Raw genomic sequence first — 21,430 nt, forward strand, 5'->3', positions numbered from 1 at the left:
TAATGAGTAAAAATAGCCTCTGCTATAAAATCAGATAATCAGCCTGTAAGTATCAAAGTTTATTAATGAGCTTTATTTGATGCTAATTTACTCAATTATATTAGAATGACAGAACTACTTTAGAGATGGCTGCTGGAACATTTCCTGCAAAATGCATTAGGCTGAGAAGAATGAAATGTGTAATTTCTATACTTGCAAGCTTAAATTTAAAGTTTTCATTCATTGTTCACCTAAATATAAAGGATAAGATTAAAATTTTTATTTTAAAATATTTCAAAATTTTAATTACTTTTCTCAAAGAAGGACAATGCATAGTAAAGCCCTAAAATTACCTGTTTTAATGCTTTTTCATCCTATCACAAATATAGAAAAAAATTAAACATACATTATCACTGCTGAACTCATTTTGCTCCATGATTTTAAGCCAGTATTTGTACTATGGTCCACTGAAAAGGCAAGAATTTATTCAAAGAAAGATAATAGGAATGAAAATTTAAAGTCGAAATTTATAGTAATTTTTCACATTTAAAGCACTAGATCTTAATCACTTTGAAAAGCTACTGAAAAAGAAAGAAGCCTAGGAAGCTAATGGTAGCCACCAGCTTTTTCTTTTAAATATATTAAATAATTAATTCATTCATCAATTTGTAGTCCAGTAGGATTATCGGAACACTGGACTAAATTCTAGGCTAAATTCTGCTGGCGGTGGGGACCCAGAAGGCCTGACCCTGGCTTCACATCAGCATCAGCCCCCGAGATACTCTCTATGACAAACTAGGCAACAGGCAAGGAGCCCCTGAACTGAATACTGCTTTAAGAGTATCTCAGTATTTGTGCTTGAAGACAAACTATTGTGAAAGTATCCAAATGTGATACAGTTCTAGAAGTCCAATTAGATCATTAATTCTCAAAAAACAGGAAGAAAAACAATGTATGTATTACTCCGCCACACCAAGCTTGACTTTGGGAGGAGAACTAGCAGGGAGGCCTTGGGGATGGTGGCCTAAGGAAGACGTGCCTGTGCTTTGGGACGTGCTTGCCATAGGCTGGCAGATCATTTCAGACTGCTAAGGCAGTGCCTGGGCTTGCATTTTCTCACTTATAAAATGGGAGTTCTGCATTGTCTGGAAGACTTTTAAGTTAAGTGAAATCACATGTGAGTGCTCATTTGAGTCATCTGTCTTGGGCAGGATTGTGCAGTATATTTGTCCATCCTTGTTGGAGAGATAAGGAAAAAAATACTGAAAAAAAATCAAGCTAATTTTTTTTGTGGGGCCAGATGCTCCTCAAAAGAAACTGGGACTTTAGGCTCCTTCTCAGACCACCAGGGCCGAAAGTTTCCTGGTGTCTTGGTGTGCTGGTGGGGCTGGTCACAGTGGGCTGATTGTGTGATCTCATCCTCTTGAATGCATGTGAACAGCTTGGACAGCCACATTTCCTAGACATGTATTAAAGAGAGTCAAAGGCAAAGAATTAACACCTGCATAAAGGATGCAAACCAACCTATCACATTAAAGAGTATAAATTGATCAAATGAAAATGTAGTAAATGACATCCTAATGGTCCTTACTCTGGCTTTATAATTCTCTGTGTGAGAGATGCTTTTATGCACTACTGAAGTAGAGCCATCTCCAGCAGCCCCTGTTAGTTTAATTATGGCCTAATGCTCTCCAAATATGTCTGACATAAAAGCCCATATAACTGCCTTTCCTTAATTTAGATGGGTCAGATTGAGCACTTTTTTTTTTTTGTATGTTGCCCCAGTTGGCCTTGAACTTGTGATCCTCCTACCTCCGTCTCCCCTAAGTACCTGGGATTACAGGCATGTGCCATTTTGCTGGGCTCAGATTGAACACTTCAAAAAATCCTAACCTTAGTATAAACCTTGAAGTAAAAGCAAAACATACATGTGTATGTGAAATGCTCTGAAGCTGACTTTGGTACAGTAACCAGACAGAAGCACTTTGAGAATTGGGATCATGTGATTAAACTGCCATGAAAACCTTAAATGAAAGGTATTTAATGTGTACATCTTAAAATTTTTCCAATGCTGAATGCTGCTTTAAGAGTATCTCATTATTTGTGCTTGAAGACAAACTATTGTGAAAGTATCCAAATATGATACAGTTCTAAAGTCCAATTAGATCATTATTTCTCAAAAAACAAAAAGAAAAACAATGTATTACTCCACCACACCAAGCCTAAAAATATTCAAAAGTATTTTTAAAATATTTAAAAAAATAAGTCAGATGATTGTTTCATCATGTTGTCAATATAATAGTAATAGCTGATAACCATTTGCTCAATACGTGCTAACCCATTTAATCCTATATGAGACATATAACTACGCGATAGATACTATTATTAGCACCATTTTATAATCATTTGATTGAACTGCTATGAAAAGCTGAGGTTAAGTAAGTGATCTCACAGCAAACAACACCTAAGCAGTACACCTGGAATCTGAATCTAGGTGAAGTCAATCTGTCTACAGTTCAGGCCTCTTTACCACCACAGACTGCCTGGATGAATATAGAAACATAAATCAAGGCCTAGTAGGTCTTAAGGGTTCTTAGATTACGTTTTAGTGCTCAGAATATCCAGGAAGGTCAGAGAGCCAGGCATGGAGTCATTCAGCCAGGCGCCCTGTTCAAAGTGTGGCCACCCTGGTCCTTCCTCTGGGACCGACATTCCGCTTAAACCGCTGGCTAGCCAGGTGGATTCTCTGAGCTGCTGCTAGAATCAGTATTTTTTCCCTGTGTCTTCCATCCAAGTCCAGGCAACGTGACTGATAATCACAGAGAATTTGTCCTGTAAATCACTGAGGGCAGTGCATTTGTTTTAGGTGAAACAGTTATATAAACCTCTGAGGACCAAAGCGATTTTTATTTGTTCATATTTGTCACTACTGTGAGGAATTTGAAATCACCAAGAACCTTTCAATTAGGCACAATCACGCTGTAAGGATAATAGGAAGCAGTGTCTTCTCTCTTTGAGGATGTAGCGCCATTCAGATTAGCAAAGCATCTCTGCACATCTCACAGGAAGTGAGGAAGCAGCTACTGGGTCGGCAGCTTTTTTTGCACCTGGAACGTTTCACCTCATATGAAGCTAATGGAGAAAAAATAGTTTGTTGTTTGAGTGTAAAGACTGAATAATGATAAATTGGTTGCCTGAAGTGCAGTAAAGAAAAACACCCCCCCACACACACACACACAAATGGATGTGTGGCACTAACGGAGTTAATTATAGATGCAGATTAAAAGGCAAGATTAAGTAGTGGAAGAAAAGCAGAGTCACCTTCGGCCCAGACCTGCCAAGCCGTCAGTCACCTAGCAACAAGTTTCCTATCCCCGCTGCGCGCTTTAATTCAGCAAATCTGCTCAGGGTGGCGGGCTGTTCTCCTGACAGAACGCATTATGTGGGAGATGGAGGGATACAAAAATCCACTGTACACAGCACTCTGCTCCCTATTGACCGCTGATCCTTTCTCTCAACCCACAAAAGAGGCTCGCATAATGCCCTGAAAGGAGAAGAGGCTCCACAGAGAAAACATTTGCTTGTAATTGAGATTGACTACATAATGAAAATGATGTTCTTTTTAAAATTCTGCTTGTGGAGGCCACACTTTTTGTCTCCAGACACTCAAAACACATCCCTGCTGGGAAAAGGGGCAAACATTGTAAAAACTCGAAACTGTGATTTTTTTTCCCCCCTTCCCATTGAAAACAGCCATTCTGTAACAAAATAGCCAGGTCCCTCTCCTTAGAACTTAAACAAGTGGGAAGAAGGTAAACAGGAAAACTTCTATTCAGAGCTGCTGCCGCAAACACTGGCTCTGCTACAGGCACGGAGGCTGCTCACTGATTTGCACAGCAACTAGACAAAACGGCTGCCGACTCTTATTTCTTGATTGTGCCCTCTATGAAGAGACCATAAAACCCAGTCACCATTTCAAATCTCTGGATTTAAACCCTATTAAAATTTTAACCTGGCTGACAAGAAGGGATAGAGACAAAGAGAGGGTAAAATAGCTCATCTTCTTAATCTGAAAGACATGATTAAAGTGACCTGTGCCAGGCTTACATTGATTTCCTATAAAAAGATTACCTCTGTGAAGACTGACCCAGCATGACTGTAGTTCTTTTAAAACCAGACTGCTGGATTTATTAATTTTAGAAATAACATTGAAATGATCTTAGATTAGCAAGCATTAATATGTATCACTGGGTTTCTGGATTTTAAGGATTTTATAATATAAGGTGACCACAAAGCACCTATTTATACCAAGTAGTGTTCTAGATATCCCAAGATCTAGAGGTTAAAACATACACACACACACACACACACACACACACACACACACACACACATCCCGCAAGAGAAGCAGAGGACAGTTGTACATTTGCAGCATAGAATAAAGGTGCTGGGATACTTTGGCACAGGGATGACAGGGATACCTGGAGTGATGTGTGCAGTCCTCAGGACCAAGGGCAGTGTTCCCCTCACTCATTAACAATTTGTTGGGGAAAGGACACCCAAGCTAAGTAACACTGGCCTAAAGGATGTGCGCTGGTGATTGTCCAGGTGGAAAAGAAATTCTTGAGAGGACATTCTCGAAGATTTTAAAATGAGGAAGAGCATGGAGCTTTGAGTGACTGAGGGTCACTCAGATGATGGGAGCAGGAGGCTGAAGAAGTCCACGAGCATAACATCACACAGAGCTTTTGAGCCAGATGCAGAGCCTTTTCTGCAGGGAAAATACTGAGATCTTAGTCAGGGACCATTAGGGACCATTAGGGTTACAGTGGCAGCTACAGGTCAGTCTTGTGATTCTTCCTTCCTCTTCCTAAGGAATGCTCCCAGATAACAATCAACACAGCTCCTCATTGTAAATTACCATTTTAGTTAGATGGTGGAGCTCGGATTCTGTAGAAAATGCAGATGGGACTAAAACATTGTTGGCTTTGTTGAACAGTTCAGGGAGAAAAATCATACTTTAATTTTCAGGGTACAGTGAACCTTTGATATTATTGAGGTTGCACTCAGTTGACCAAGAGACTGAGAAGAGGCAAATAGCTTAGACATATGCGTGTTGCTATCATGCTTATCAGTAAACTAGTGGTGTTGACTAAGTCTGAATGACGGCAAACTGGGCCATTTTTAGACTTGGAAGTTCTTCAGAGTGAAAGTTGCTATTTCCTTAGGATGGCAAATGCTGATATTTAATCTGTAGTACATACTGCACTGCGCATCTGATTAAAGACATGTCATCACACAATATAGCAATCGTCCAGTGTGTTTCATAGGAGGCAGGCATATATTCCTATCTTTTTGTGCTGCCTCCAAATATGAGCCCCTGCCAGCCTGCCTGTTATACCATACCCTCCGCTGCCTTTCCGTGCCCTCAGGGCAAAGTTTTGTTCAGTCAAAGCACAGGAAGGAGGCTCTGGTATATCAAACGTATGATGAGCCAGTTTTAAATGAGGATTTCCTATCTCTGCTGGGCACATCACTATATCTGCACATTGCTGATGGCACCCAACACAAGATCTGGTAAAATGCATTCATTCCAGGAATAGTACTTCTAGCTTAGGTCATTACCTAATTTTGGGGAAAGTCATGAATAGATAACAAGACCGTAATAGTCTAAATCCAGGCACTACTTTAATTGACAGCCAAAAGCCCTTGTAAAAGGAAGAGAGCTCACTCCTTCCTTTGCTCTAAGAGGGAGAATATACTTAAATATTCTGTGATCACTGACCAAGAATTTTTTAAATGGCCCTTTTACCATTACATTTCAGTAGAGAGAGGCTTCTGAGATTTTATAATTTTATTAAAATAGAATTTGTGCCCTAAGCTTTGCTCCTCCTCTTTTCTAGGATCCGTTGGTCCTTCCTTCCTTCCTTTTTTCTTTCTTTCCATCTTTCTTTTTATTTCTTTCTCAGTGGTACTAAGGACTGAACCCAGGGCCTTTGCACTGAGGTATATCCTCAGCCTTTTAATTTTAAGACAGGGTCTCAGTCTCATTAAGGGTCTCAGACTAGTCTCAAACTTTCAGTCCTCCTGCCTCAACCGTCCAAGTGACTGAGATTACAGGTGTGTACCATGTGCCTGGAAGTCCTTTGGTTCCTATTCTGATGTTGTACTAGAAATAAGTGGTTTTGAATGTCTACTTACTTATTAAAACTAGGGCTAGCATTTTGAACAAGAGAACCAATTGCTACTCTGTGTTGCAATAAGCCACTGTTAAATTGAGGCTGATGATTTCAGCAAACAACCCTTTGCTTGCTCCTGGCTTCCAAGGTACATTTTTGCAAAAGTTTCATGGTATTTCAAAGGCTACACCATGGCAGATTTCTTCTTTACTTGCAAAATCTATTCAGAAAGCAGTTACAACAATGTTGACCTGCAAGGAGAAGCTCTTCCTGTATGCTGTGACTCGAAGCCAGCTGTGATGTTGCATGCGTGTAACCCCTGTTCCTCTGGAGGCTGAAGCAAGATTGCAAGCTTGAGTCCAGTCAGGGAAGCTCATTCAGACAGTGTCTCAAGTAAAAATTTAAAAGGCCTGGGGATGTAGCTCAATAGTAGAGTGTTTGTCTAATATCTCTGAGGCTCCTGAGTTGAGCCTCAGAACTTTGGGGAAACAGTGACCCTGGGCCCGTCAGGTCTTTGTGATGAGCCGTGGATTTCTAAAAGAGAATTGTGTAAAGGACTGGGAAAATGAAGGCAGCACATCTCACTCCAGTAGTTTCTTTCAGGGAGCCCACTTAATAATTTTGCAAATATTATCTTCTCATTTCTGTCTAATCAGTTAAGTCACATTATCCACCCTCTTAGCTTTCTCACTGAAGATTATCTGACATGTAGCATTCGCCAGTTCTTCTGAAAAGGTTAATAGTTCACCAGCCAAAGTTAGAACTAAACAGAATTGATCACTCCTAAAACCCTTGGTGGAAACTGTGAGGGCTTTGTGTTGACAGCCCTGGGTTGTAATGAGTCTCTGGTACATTCTTAAGCCTTGTTTCTTTTGCCCTCTGAATGGGGAGAGTAAAATTATAGTCTCTAGGTGTTTTCCACGGCTCTTTCACACGCAGGCTTCCCAACGCCAATTAAAGAGATTATGTCATCAAGTGAGAGGAAGGCCTATAACTGGTACGTTAATGCTGTGATTACTTGAGACAGGGTCACAGGACCCACGAGCATAGCAGCTGACCTTCAAAACCTAACTTTGAGCTCAATTCCTAATTAACCTTTTTCAATACAAGAAAGTGTGATTTCAGTTCATGGGTCTCCCCAAATACCCACTATTTTTTGTACAATGAATATGTTACCAAAAATCAAGTGGTAATTGTCAAAAGATGTCTTCCGATCACAATGTTATCTTTGGGGATCACTTTTTAAAATTTCTGTGTTTTTGCAATGAATAAAACTTACTTCACTCTGTATGACCTATATAGCATTAAAATAAATTCATGCTGATGCACGCAAATGCTCAGTGCAATTGCCCCTGAGCATCCATGAGATCAGTCTAGGACTCTCCCCCAAACCTATGGATACTCAAGTTCCTTACATGAAATAGCATAGTATTTGCATATTTTCTATATACACCCTCTTGTAGTGTTAAATCACCTCTAAATTTCATACTTATAATACCTTATACAATGTAAGTGTTGTGGAAATCGTTGTTACACTTTATGGTTTAGAACATGATTACAAGAAATAAATCTATATACACTCAGGAGGGATGTAATTTCTTTAGAATGTGTTCCATGCGTGGTTGGACACAGATGTGGATCCCTAAGCATGGAGGGCAGACAGTGCTGTGAGTCACCACAAAACCCTGACAATGAGAAACTACTGATCACATGAACATCTGTAAGCACAGGTAAATCTTTAAAGATTATTGGAATTTTATTTAAATATTGGAATTTTAAAATTTCATCATATGAAATTAATGTTCTGTGCCATTTTTGAAGCTTTTCTCTGCAATGCAATTGTATTTTCTTTCAGAAATTGCTGTCCAATAAAAGTATTCCAATTCTGGTGGCTGTTACTGAGAGAGGCCTGAAGTCAATCACTGATGGACTTCACATTTCTTATACTGTGGTCCTTCCATCTGAACAAAGGACCAAGTGACTTTGAAGGTAGAGCTGTGAAAGGTTGCAGAGTTTGCCCTGTATAGTCATGGTTTGCCTCTAGAGATTATAAAGATTCCCTGAATAAGTAATATTTATATCATTTAGAAATTAATCCCCTTGGCTTCAATATGGAAACAGCATTTATCAAATTTTCAATCAAAATTAGCATTTTAAACCATAGATTTAGAAAATACTTCAAATACTAGCTCATTGATTCTTCACTTTGAATCCAGGCTGCAGATAAGACAGGTCAAAATGTTGCTTTACTAATAAACTGTTCAGAAGTTTTCCTGGCAATATATATATTTTTCTAAATTTCTCCCCAGTTTTGCTATAGCAGCACTTTTTATTCTGTTAGTATTGGGCAATGATACACAAAATTGTGTACTATTTAATGGAAAGAATTCATAATTGTTGCCCTTCTCATTATGTTACACCAGTATTCAGGTTTGAAATGGCACTGTGGCAGACTACGTCAAGGACCTTTTAAATGAATCACCCCGAAGGCCCTGCAGTGCAGTGGCCGATATGAAGTCTTCTATTCTTTGCTGGATGAACAATGTATGAAGGAGTACACTGCTGTTTTGTTTATCGGTTGTATTTTACTTGAAGCATTCACACATACCAGGATTGAAAAGAAGAGCCAGGACTAATAATGAGACACAATTAATGGCTCGCATAGGTTTCCCTGAAATCAGAAAAACGATACCAACTTCATGGTAGAGAGCACAATAGAGAACAGTTAGAGCACAGCTGGGAAAGTTGCCTTGATATCTAAGTCCCCAATTGGCATTGATCCTTGGGCTTTTAGGATGAAACAGGAAAGAAAGCTTGCATCTCTTAATCTATAAAAACCATAACGTTGGAAAGAGCAAAAAAAAAGTGCATTTTTAAGCAAATTTTAGTCAAGTGTAGTATTGTGTTCCCACCCAACAGCCCAGGAGGAGATGGTCAGGATCTATGTGAAATTGTGTGTGTGTGTGTACGTGTGTGTATGCCTGGGTGTGTGTGCACATGTTCATGGGAAAACTCAGCATAGAAAGGGTTTACTATGGATATGAAATGGAATTTGCAATTTCAGGGAAAAGCAAAATAACTTCTAAAATTACTATCAACAAACTTGCTGGTAGATTCTCTTGTATTGCTTGGTTCCTTTGAATTTATTTGAAAAGCAACAATGCTGTAACAGGATTTGAGATATGCTAAATTAGCCCCCTTCTTCAGGTGATGACTGAAGTGAATGAAAGGCAGTGCAGATAAATCACTAACTTTATACTATAAACATTTACCTTTATTTAATCAGCAAAAATATTGTGTAATTCTAGAAGCATCAGTTATGTTAATTAAACCTTAGCAGGTAAATGTCTTAAAATATTTGTAGCTAAAATATTTATAACTTGTAACTCTGGAAATCTATTTGAAATTTTTTGTGAAAAAAAGAAAGCAAATATAAATAAATATTAACGTGTACACTTTAAACATGCTATTCTCTTTAATCCATTGATTTATAGATGCTCATGAACACATAGCCACTGTCATGTCAAAAACTTGAACTTCAAAGCTGGATGCAGTGGCACATGCCTGTAACCTCTGCACTGCAGGACTATGAGGTCAAAGCCCACCGAGTTACACAGTGAGAGCCTGTCTCAAACCTAAGGGAACAAACACATACAAGTTGGATAAAACATCTTCAGTTTCTAGGTGGTACACTAGTGCCTATCTCATGACCCTTTTGCTTTCATTTAATTAAGACATTTGAGGCAGCAAAATTCTAAGACAATATAGAGTTGGATAATTCAGTGAAATTCACTGCAATGAGATTTGATACATAAACAAATATATGTAAATATCTATACATGTATGCAAAGGCAACACATTTACTTATGGAAATTAAAATATATGTATGGGTGCAATAGCATATATAAGATTGTATTTCAGGTAAAATTTTCTGCAGATGTTGGATGGGCAGCCTCCCCATTGCATGTGCACGTGCGTTTTTGTGTGTGTGGCTGGAGAGTAAACCCAGGGCCTTAGTGCGCCAAGCAAGAGCTCCTTCAGTATCTTCAGCCCTGAAAATCCTTTTTAATCAATTATTATTGGAGCTTGCCAAGGACTGGTAGAAACAGCTGAAGCAAACGTCAGACAAAGGAGTTTGGGGAGCTCCCAGTTTACAGATCTGTGGCGCTGAGCAGTGGAGGGAGGCTCTCCACACCTGCTGGCAGAGGTCTGAGCTTGGGGGAGCAGGACGTAGAACCCCCAGACCAGCAAAAGGCCAGGAACCGGGCCTCGAGGTGAGCGCCTTTCTGAAGACATTCTGGACTTAGATACCCACTAGCGACGGCAGAGTTCCTCAACCAGAACGCAGCTCAGATGAGCAGTGAGCCAGCCCTTCTCTCGACTAAATAGCGCCCTGCGAAGAAAACGGAGTAGGAAAGAAACAAAACAATAAAACTCAGTTTGCTAATGGAAGGAAAGGCCAGCAAACTATTAGCGTTTAGTTTGACAGTGAAGCTAAGTCTTTATATTATTTCTGGTATTTTAATGAAACCCTGAATGCCAAATATATTGGAATTAATATTGAAAAGTTTAAGCCGTTTTCAAATGGTTTAAAATCATTTAACCGTGCTGGATTCGAGCACGGTTTGCTCTGGCACCTGCTGGCCGCTGGCGGTAACGCGGTCCTCGGAGCTGGGGGTAGAAGTTTCCTTGCTCTGGGAGCACGCAGATCTGGGGACTCCGGGGCTAGAAGGGGTGCAGGAGTCCAGGTTTCCCACTTTCTGTTTGGCCAGTTGCCTAAGTCCACCGAAGTCCTTTCCATCAGCAGACCCTCTCCCTTCTTTGCAGCCACTTCTGCTTAATGATTTAGTGGCCTCATCTCCAGGATGGGTGTTAGGAAGGCTGACCTGCCCTCAAGTGGGAAAAATACTTTTAAAAACATCAGGCATTATAAGAAAAATATATTTTTAGAAGAAGGGATATTTTTGGGTCAGAATTATGGGTGGAATCATCAGTCAGCCCCTGGCTTCTTGCAGTCTGCAATGTAGTGGGCATTGTCAAAAAAAAAAAAAAAAAAAAAAAAGCTTTTATTGAAGTCCAGCCTGACTAGACCAGTCCTTCTTAAATTATCTTTAGACAAGTGGGGAGGCGTGAATGCACCCAAGTTTGCTTACATATAAACCATCTTCTAAATTCAGCACATCCCTCATTGATAGCAACCTTACATCTCCCTCCCCCCAAAAAAAACCCTACATTCCAATCAAAGACTCAAAAATGCCTAAATTTGTGTGGGAAATTATCAAAATTTTTTTAAAAACTGGCCTCCCAATCTTTTCTAGTTATGCCAAATAACATTCAACAGTAGCTATTTTAATGGAACTCAAGGAAACAAATTGATACACAAAATATAAAGGACAAAATGGAATCAAATTGCCACATTGAAACTTAAAAAAAAGTAGTCTTGATTTCCTAGCTATGGACTATCCCATTTTTAAAACCCCCAACTTTCCACAATTTCCCCTTGTGAAGGACTCTGTTTTTGAGATTTAATATAAATTGCAGACACTCACAAAAGGCAGGTCAGAAAAAATCACCCTCCCCAATTGCTTTATTTCTTCACATAAATCTCCCTTAAAATAGGCTTTCTCTTTCCCTGCTCCTGAACGGCACGGCAATCACAGTCACAAAACAAACACAGAATTCGAAACTTAAGCAAGTCCCTGAGTCTGCGGGAGGGAGACAATGTCTTCCTTGTCACTTGGGTTTGTCTTCTTTTCTTTTTCTTCTAAAGGGAAGTCGGTTCTGCCTGGCCTGCTTGTCGACCACCCATGAGTCTTTTTATTTTTCAGGTTCAATCTAAGAGAAGGGAGCAAAGGAGACTTGTTGCCCTCAGCGGTCCTTGGGTTTTGCTCCCAATAGGGTAAGTTAATTATTTTAACTCACTGATGAAGGGTGGCCCCTCGGTAGGCGTGGAAGGCAAGGCCGAGGAGACAGGTGTCTCACACACCTGCACCTCCAGGGCTAATTACTCTGAAATCGGCTGCTTTCTTCACAGAGGCTGGAAGGAGGGGTTTTTTTTTTATGGGGTTCTTAACTAATCAGAGGATAAATATGCAACCACTTTGGACCAAACAAATTATTTTCTTAAAATGAATGTCAGGTAAATGTAATTAGAAGGAGGGTGATTGACAAGTATGATTCTGAATGTGAAGATTAAAAATCCCAACTGCCACTAGAAGAAAAAAGGCTGCCAGGAGTCAGCCATTCTCTATTTGTTCTTTCCTCTCGGAAGTGAATTCAGGTAAAGAAAACCTGGGTCAGTTGGCTCTGGCATTCTTGACATGTATGAGGTATCCACCACAATTAAGCACTGCAAAGTTTGTTTTCAGTAAAGTGCTTGGAAATTTCACCTTTTAAAAAATGCTGCGGGTCTGGTATGTAGCTCACAGCTCAGCAGCACAGCGCCTGCCTGGCAAGCATGAGGTCCTGAGTTTGATGCCTGGTACCCCACACGCCCAAAAAATGCTGAGCTAGGGCTGGAGGTGACTTAGTTGTGGAGCACTTGCCTAGCATGCATGAGACCCTGAGTTTAATCCCCAGCACTGTGAGAGAGAAAAAGTAAGCTACCCTATATACCAAAATGAGGATTTGTGAGATTTTATAATCAGTGTGAATGATTTCATAAATTTAGCTTAAAATCGAATGTTTCCAATACAGCAGATGCTGGTGTCCCATTAATTCTCATCCCCCCGAGACATGCGCAGTTCCTATGCTTAGCCTCACTTTACAGCCATGAAAGCTGGAGTAGAAAGAAAGTAATTAACCTATCCAAGGCCAGACAGACAGTGGGTGAGTGAGCATTTTCATGCAGGCAGCAGAGTTATCCACCTGCCGGAAGTCAGGAGTCACTGAGTCTCCCAACATTGAACTTTTCTCCAGGAGCTTTTCTCTTGATTCCTAATGACCATTGAAGCAACACAAAGATTAGAACTTCACTGCTAAGCAAAAAATGTAGACAGTTTCTCTGTCTCACTCAAAATTGAGAAACAAGCTTTGGGTCATATGCAATATTGTGACCTAATATTATGGGAAGATTCTAGAAGCAAAGAACTCCAGGATGTGCTAGACCTCCAGTAAGGAAAGTTACCCCCTCTCCCCGCTCCTGGCAGTGCTAAGTGTCAAGCCTAAGGCAGGTGCCTTACTTCTGAGCTGCACCCCCAGAACTCAAGCCAGGGAATCATGATTGCAATTCTGACTTGAAATTAAGGAAAATTTACTCAGACTCTCATAACAGGGTCAGAGACAGGTACAAAGTTGTAATCCAAAAATGCTGCCTCAGAGATGCAGAGGATTGGGAGGCGCTGTGGCTGGTGTGGGCACAGTGAGCAGGGCAGGGGCAGCAGCTGCCTACCCCACCACCAGCTGACCGAGGAACATAGCTCTCTACAGCCACCCGGCCGCCCTCAAAACATTATTTTTCTAGGCGCCAATTATGAAATGGGTTTTGGTTTCACGCTGAGTTGGTGGACGTGGTCAGACCTACAGAAATACTCAGCACAACTCAATTCACTGCTTTGATGGCTACAGGCTTTATTTAGTCAAGATAACATATAATCTTACCAAAAAAGTAGGAGGTACTTTGGAGCAGAAACCCCTAGAGGTTTCCTGTTTGGACAGATAACCAGGAACAGAAGAGTTCCTGACCACCTGAACAATCTAAATGCAGACATCACCATTGGGAGCTAGATCATTATTTGATAATTGACAAGGTGACACTGACTGCACTAACATTTGGAAGGCACAAAAAGTCTAGAAGTGCTTGGTTCCACAGAAAAATAAAGAAAACTTTTTACTAAGTCTGTCTTTACGCATGACTTAAGGAACTTATCAGTGGAAACTTGTAACATTTTTTCTACCATTTGCTTACAATGCATCATACCTGGCCACATGAAAAAAAAAAAAGCACTGATCCATGGAGAGTGCTTCTGTAGTCCCAAGAAGCAGTCTTTCTCCTTGAAGGGAAGGTAGTTATACCAAGCCACTGGGCACACAGTTTAGAGATCTTGCCATGTGCTGTCTTCTTGAACACTGGTAGAAGGGCGGCTGAAATGCAGTCTGTGGCTGCCTTAATGTTCCCATCCTGCAGCGGAGAGGCAGGGCTGACACACGCGGGCTCACTGCCCACAAGAAATCGGTTCTGACCCTGCAAGGGAAGCTTCCAGCCGCAGGCAGACCGAGGAGCCTCCTTACTTGCGTCCACTTCCCTTTCCTCCTGGCTGCTCTCAGGGCGGAGGTGTGGATCTAGGAAAGAGGCACGCTGAGAAGGGACATTGCCTGAAACTTCCCTCCGCTTTCTGACAGACTCCGCCACAGCCTTTGTCACCACTTACTTCACGCTCTTTGTCCCCAGCCTCCTGGGTGACCTGAAGTCATCTTAGCACGGACACCACCGAGACACATTAGAATTATGAAGGGGCTCGGGGTGTCACTCAGTGCAAGAGTGTGTGTGCTTAGCATGTGAGACCCAGGTTTAATGCCCAGCACGGGAGAGAAGGAGAACGTGAGAGGAGAGAGAGAGAGAGAGACAGAGAGAGAGAGAGAGAGCCTGAGACTCACAACAGCTAAAATACTTGGGACAATTTGGGAGAAAGCCCTGTGTTGCAAGAAAAGGAAACTTGGGTGACTGGTGGTGTCTCATGTGAAGGCCTAACTGGTATACCACACAGTGGTTTATGTTTTCCTGGTACTGAGGGCCTTTGCACTGAGCTACATTCCTAGCTCCTTTTGATTTTGAGACAGGATCTTGTTATGTTGCTGAACGGCCCAGGCTGGGCTTGAACTTGGGATCCTCAGCCTCCCAGAGTTCAGGAAATATGGGGCGTGAGGCAAAGCTCTCCACAGAGAGAGCTGCCTTTTCAGGTTTAGCTCTTGGTTTAGGGCTCCCTGGCATTTTGAGTTTCTTCAACCAGCAGTTCTTTTTTTTTTTTTTTTTTTGTCTTTTTCATTTTTACCGGTACCAGGGATCGAACTCACGACCGCCTGCTTACAAGGCAGGTGCTTATGCCGCTGAGCTAAATCCCCAGCCCCCAACCAGCACTTCTTACCCAAACTCAGAGTTGTCACTGAACCCCTTTCTTCCACACCCACAGCACTGAGTATTGGAGAGCATGTTTCCAAACTTCAGAGGTCACCGGGAGGATGTTGTTGAGGAAGGAATCTGCATTTCTAATAGATTCCTAGGTGACTTGAATCCTCCTGAGTCTGCACACTGTAAGTCCTGAGGTCGGAGAATAGCTGCTGGTTTACGAAGGTAACAGAGTGCCTTGCTTTGTATGGATACATTTCCAGTGTTAAGCAAGGTATTTCTAAAACTAACAACCACACTCTTGTGTGCCAGTGTGTTCTGCTATTGTGTGTGCATTTTGTTGTTCGACCTGTGTTTTTCAGATAATGGAACAGCTAAGAGAATTCAAACTCAAATTAATAAGCTTATTATGTTTACCTGCTTAGCAAGTTTTATTAATTTTTATACATCATTCTGAATCTTAGGTAAAGTCACTGAGAGAATCAAATATGCTAAACTTAAAACCACATGGAATGTCAAAGGTGATCTGAATAAGTGTATGTCATAAAAATTGAGAGAAATTTGATCTTTAAGATGCATTGAAGAATAAGACAGAAACTCACTTAATTCACAGGTTAAATAAGAGATTATAACAGAACTGAAAGTGGATGACAAAACACAGATGAAAAGTTATAATAACTGAAAACTTCATGCTTTCTAATACGTATTAGAGGAAAAGTTAAGTATGAGAAATTAGCACAACAGGATAGAAAGGGAAGTAATAGAAATAAAAGCATAAAAATTTTAAGAGAACATAAATGAATGAAATCTGTGTGAGAAATTGAGAGTAAAGAAGGTCTTAAATGTACAATAGCTACTGTGAAATGGGAAGAAACTGTTCAAAAGGGAAAAGGAACCAGGACGGGGGGAAAAAAAAGGAAAAATATACATACATAGGAGTTACATACATACGTGTATAGTTACACTACTAATTTCTATTAGTTCACTGAAAAGTTTGTGCTTGTTTTGTTTGATCAAGTTTTCATGCCTATATCTTGTAATATGAACAACTGCTTTGAAGATAATATGCAATGTTTTAACCATTGTTACTATCTTGTTTTGAAATTTTGTATCATTTTTATTGTTTTGCTCTTTAAAATAAAATCAGCGTAATAGGCAAGTAGAAAATAAAGAGAATCAACAAAGCTAAAAGTTAGCTTTTGAAAAGACATAAATTACAAATTTTCACAAAGACCGAAAACACAGAGAATACCTAAAAGCATTATTAAGAATGAAAAGGAAACAATTATAGATGCAAAAATGCATTAAAAGCATGATGAGGGTACTATCGCTACGTTAGCCAGTGTGTTGGAAAATGCAGGCAAAATGGACAGATTCTGAGAAAAAGTGTAAATCATAAAACTGACTGAAAACTAAAATAGCAAACCTAAGTGGTTTTGTGACCATGAAAAAGATGGAATTAGTCATTTAAACATTCCACAGAGATTACACTAGGCTTTTTCACTTTTAACAGTTACCAAACAATGCTGTCCTACGGGAGAGAAGGGCATTTTCAAACATACCTCTAAATGGAGATTCCAGGGGGATTAGAGACTTAATTAAGTGTGAAAGCAAAACTATAAAGCTTCTGGAAATGGACTATCTTTATAATCTGATGACGGAACTGTTTCTTAAAAGCACAAACTACAAGGAGAAAGAAAGGTGACCAAACAAAAGTCTCTAATTGCAAAATGCTATAAAGGAAATGAAAATTGGAGATAACATTTCACCCTGCACACACTGACAAAGCTAAAGCCAAACCAAGTGTCAGCACGAAAGAAAAGGAATGGGAATCTCTTTCTCACTAGTGGCGGGAGTGTAAATTTTTACAACCACTTGGGAAATAATCTGACCTGAAAGTAAGTTGAAGATACCGTGTCAGTTGACCCAGCTACTAGACACGTGGGAAGGGAAATGATGCACATGTGACAACGCACACAAGAATATTCATATCAGCAAAGTTTGTAACAGTAAAACATCCAGGGAAACCCTAAATGCTCACTCATGTTGTTATCAATGAATTGTGGTGTACAGTGGAGCAGTATACATGATTAAAGTGACAGTATAGGTAACTGTAAGGAGCACGGTATCACAGAACTTGTGAAGTGTCTGCACGCATTAGGCCGGCATTCCCTGGCTGGCCGTGAAATCACCCCGTAATACAGAAAGCCCACTGAGGGGACCCAATCTCATGTCCTTTCTTGAAGCACATTAAGTCTCTGTGCCTATGCCTCACGGCTTCCCCTGCGCTGGCCAGGAGCCTTCCTCCTGCCTGGCTGTCTCTGGGAACTCGCAGTTTCCTGGCTTTCCTGGACCTCCGCCTCTGCAGGAAGCTTTCTGTACCACTCAAGGTGTCCGAACCCCTACTGAGTTTACATCCAGTCGCTAATTGTTGCCCAGAGAAATTAAAGTTAGCAGGGGGGTACCAGTTCCATTGCCCAGGGAGCCAGGGCCGTGCAGCTCCCGGACCTGTGCAGTGGCCTGTGGAAAGGACTGGGGAGGGAGGCCAGCTCCCCGCCAGGCTTCCAGCAGCCAGGCGCGGCCAGCAGTTTGCAGTCCTGAGGCCGGCAGGCAAGGTGACCAGAGCTGTGAACACAGGCAGTCGCAGGACCGTCTGTTTCATAACTGAGAAAGGTGGAAAACTGCGTCCTTCTGTAATGCCTTGACTTATCTGCCAAACAGTACTGAAGATTATGGGGGAAAGTTTCATTTACCCAATTCACAAGTTAATGAAATGAGAAAATGGAGTTTCTCTCCTACTCACAATATCCATTACACAGTTTGGATTTTGTTTACTCTTCCAGATTCTCACACTAGTGGGATAATACCACATTTGCACCTGCGGGTCGTTTATTTCAGCATCCATTCACTCGAGCTTTTTATGGTCAAGTAATATTCCATATAAACCCACAGCTTTTTTTATCCATTCTTCAGTTAATGCGCATTTGGGTTGCTTCCAAGATTTAGATAATTACAAATTGTGCTGCTATAAAAATGGGGGAGAATATAGTGCTGTGGTATGATGCTTTTAATTCTTCTGGGAAGATATTAAGAAGGGGAAAACCTTGGTTGAGTAGGACCTCAAGAAATTCTAGTTTCTTGAGGAATCTCCATACTGATTTCCACAGTGATTGCACCAGTCTATACTCCCACCAGCAGTGGAAAAGGATTCCTTTTTTCCTGACAGCCCTGCCGATATGTGCTATTGGTTGATTGCTTGATAATAGCTATTCTTTTTGGAGTGTGATGGAATCTCAGTGTTGTAATTTGCATCTCTTGAATGACCAGTGATGTTGAAGCTCTTCAAGCAAAAGAAAAATTGTGATGGGAGAAAGGAAGGGAAAGGGAAAAAATATATGGAAACACAAGACAGTTCAGATAGTTATTCAGCTGTTTTCCCTTGCTTCACCGAGGGGAAGGTTTGGTGCTAGTAGCTCCCTGCGTGGTGTTTCATGTCTGTGTCTGAACAACTGCTGTGAGCAATCTGCACTGTGTTGATTGTTGTTACTAGACTGTTCTGAAACTGTCTTGTTGTTATTTCTTACTTTTTTCTGTTTAAAAAAAATTTTTAAATGCAAAAATGGGCTAGATTACTCATTACAATCCAGCCTGCAATCAAATACCATCATGTGTTTTCATATCTGTTTTTACTAATAACACCAAAAATGTTGGTTTTAGCCAACTATAAATTTCTTTTTAAAATCTAAAAGACTATATTTTGCTACGTATAGATCTTGCTTATTTCCTAGGTGCTTATTTCATAGGTGTTTCCTAGAAAAATGTACAAAAATGTTTATGGTCCAGCATGATATGAGAGGACACATGTCAAGAAACCAGCAATCATATAAGGTAGATGGCTTCACAGAAAAAGAAACAAATACTCTTCTTAAAAATGACTTTGAAAAGAGGTTTTTATTTGTGCAGCATGCCATGATACTACAAAATATAATTAATAAGCAATCACCCTGGTTTCCAGACTTTAAAAGAAATAGTAGGTGTTTCAACTTCACCCCCATCAAATGCCCTAGCTCAAGAAATAATTCAAAATGTTGTGAAATTACCTGACTTCCACCAATGTTGCCTTGAAATAGAAATAAAGGAAGTTGACAGCGTGTCCTGCTGAGGTGGGATTCTCCACAGAACACTGTCATGTGTGCTTGAGAAGTCACAGAACCTTAGGCAGTGGCGGGGGGGGGGGCAGTTCCTGCCGTCCGGGAGGCGGGCTTTGTCACTGAGGGTGGCAGCCCCATTTGCCGCTCCCCTTTAAGGTGTGTGCACACGTGACAGGACTCGAGTGCTCTGTGATCTGTGTGCAGTCATTTACGTACTGCAGCAAACGTATCGGGTGCCTGGCACTGTTCTGAGTGCTTTACACGTAGGAATTTCTCCCATTTCATCTTAACACTCCAGAGAAGTAGATGCTACCCCCATCTGCACTTTACAGATGAGGAGACAGGATTATGCACAGTCACAGTGAGAGGCTTGGAACATCAAGTCCAAGGGTGGTTCTCCGACCCCCAGTCCTACCCCCCAGTCCTACAGTAGTGCTGTACAGGGCCCTCAGCCCCCAAGTGCGGGGTGGAGGAGTCCTTCAGGCTGCAGGGCACCAGAGCCAGTAGGGCGCATCCATCCTGCCCTCTTTCTGGACACTGTGAGGTGCAAAAAGGTGGTGTGAGGGAGCCAAACAACACCTGCTTTCCTGTCTGCCGAGCCACCTGATACCACAATTCTCACTGCGTTTTATAAACTGTTCATTTCTTTTGCAGCCAGTCTAACCACAAGGCTGTTGGAATGGGGGTTGAAAGCTAAGTGCTTCCCAAAATGAAGCAGCTGTAGGTCGAGCAGTGATGTCACAGCGTGCCTCAACTCACCATGTTTGGGTAGCTGAAAAGCTTCTGTTAGGGAGAATGAGACTTAATCAGTTTCTCTGTCCTGATATTATTGGATACAAATTAATTGAATTATTCACCAAGATGAGCCAAAATGTCTTGGATTTGCTGTGCCACAACTTGATCATTCTGCTCATCTGAAGATGTCTTAGACCAGAAGCAACTATCCTGTCCACACAGCTTTTTTTTTCCCTTCATGACCAGGTTTGTGCAAAGTGAAGCTAAGCCAGGTCTTCCCGCCACTGCCACATTCACTTCACAAATGGGAGTAATCAAAGAGAGAAGAGGAAGGGAAAGCACAAATGTGCATCAACCGAGGAATGGATGAAGAAGACACGTTGTTTTTTTTTAATATGATGGAGTACTACTCTGCCAAAAAGAAGGATAAGCTTAAGACATTTCTAGCTAAACGGATGCACCTTGAGATAATACTCAAGTGAAATAAATTGGTCATACGTGTGTAAATATCACATTGTTTCTTTGATGTGAGAAATACAAAGTATAAATAAGGACCAAAATGCATGATACATATTGTGAAATAGGAAATGTTCAAATGGGAATGGGAACTCGGGAGAAAGAAAGGAACAAAGGGGAAAGAAAAAATAGGAAAGAAGAAAAAATGAAAACAAAGCTTTGTAAATAAGGAGGGGAGTGGGATTGAAGGGAGGGGAGAGGGATGGGAAAAAAGAATCAAGGTGTATCATGTCCAGGGGCAAATTCCCTGTGATGAATGTGACCATTATGTCTATCTCAATGTACCAACACTTCATTAATAGAAACAAGGGACGGGCAGGGAGAGAGGAAAGGGCTGTAGAGAGGCAGAGGGGGAAGAGCAGGTACATTCAAGGCACTAGAAGAGGCCCCGGGAGCTCTGGTGTCCGCTGACTTACACCGGCATTAGAACCTCGCGGGGAAGACGTGGAGTTTGCAAATGTACAGCCATAATCAGACCCTAACTGCGAGAAACGTGGTGGGGACTCACAGGAAGATCTGCCCCGGTCTCAGCAGCTGGGGGAGCCTGGGAAATGCCGGCCACAGACAGATGATGCAGTGTGATAATGAGATGTGCCCAGCTTCTAGAGTACAGAGAGAGGGCTCTGTGCTGGGGTCCTGCATGCCCGGGCCACTCGTCTTCCCCAAGACATATGTTTTCTAGCTATCTGACAATGTGTTGAATGACTGCATGCCCGCCTGATCTTTCTGGAAGGGGCCTCCAGTCACACAAGCATGAGGTATCTGTACCCCAGGCCTGTTCTGGGAGAGAAATGGGGTGAATCTCT

General features: G+C 41.3%; 1 long non-coding RNA gene across 2 annotated transcripts; it reads left to right on the forward strand.

The window, feature by feature from the left end:
* The first annotated feature begins 11,778 nt into the window (after positions 1 to 11,778).
* On the forward strand, positions 11,779 to 20,617 carry LOC134474181 (uncharacterized). Of its 2 annotated transcripts, XR_010044836.1 has the most exons (4): positions 11,779 to 11,899; positions 11,987 to 12,057; positions 15,287 to 15,447; positions 20,355 to 20,617. It is a non-coding gene; the product is annotated as an uncharacterized LOC134474181 (long non-coding RNA). The 2 variants fall into 2 exon arrangements; XR_010044837.1 differs by lacking the exon at positions 15,287 to 15,447 and having other exon boundaries at positions 11,780 to 11,899.
* Positions 20,618 to 21,430: the final 813 nt, after the last annotated feature.

Source organism: Cavia porcellus, unplaced genomic scaffold, assembly GCF_034190915.1.
Source record: "Cavia porcellus strain 051 isolate PalLab524CR breed Dunkin Hartley unplaced genomic scaffold, mCavPor4.1 scaffold_31, whole genome shotgun sequence".
Classification (NCBI taxonomy): Eukaryota; Metazoa; Chordata; class Mammalia; order Rodentia; family Caviidae; genus Cavia; species Cavia porcellus.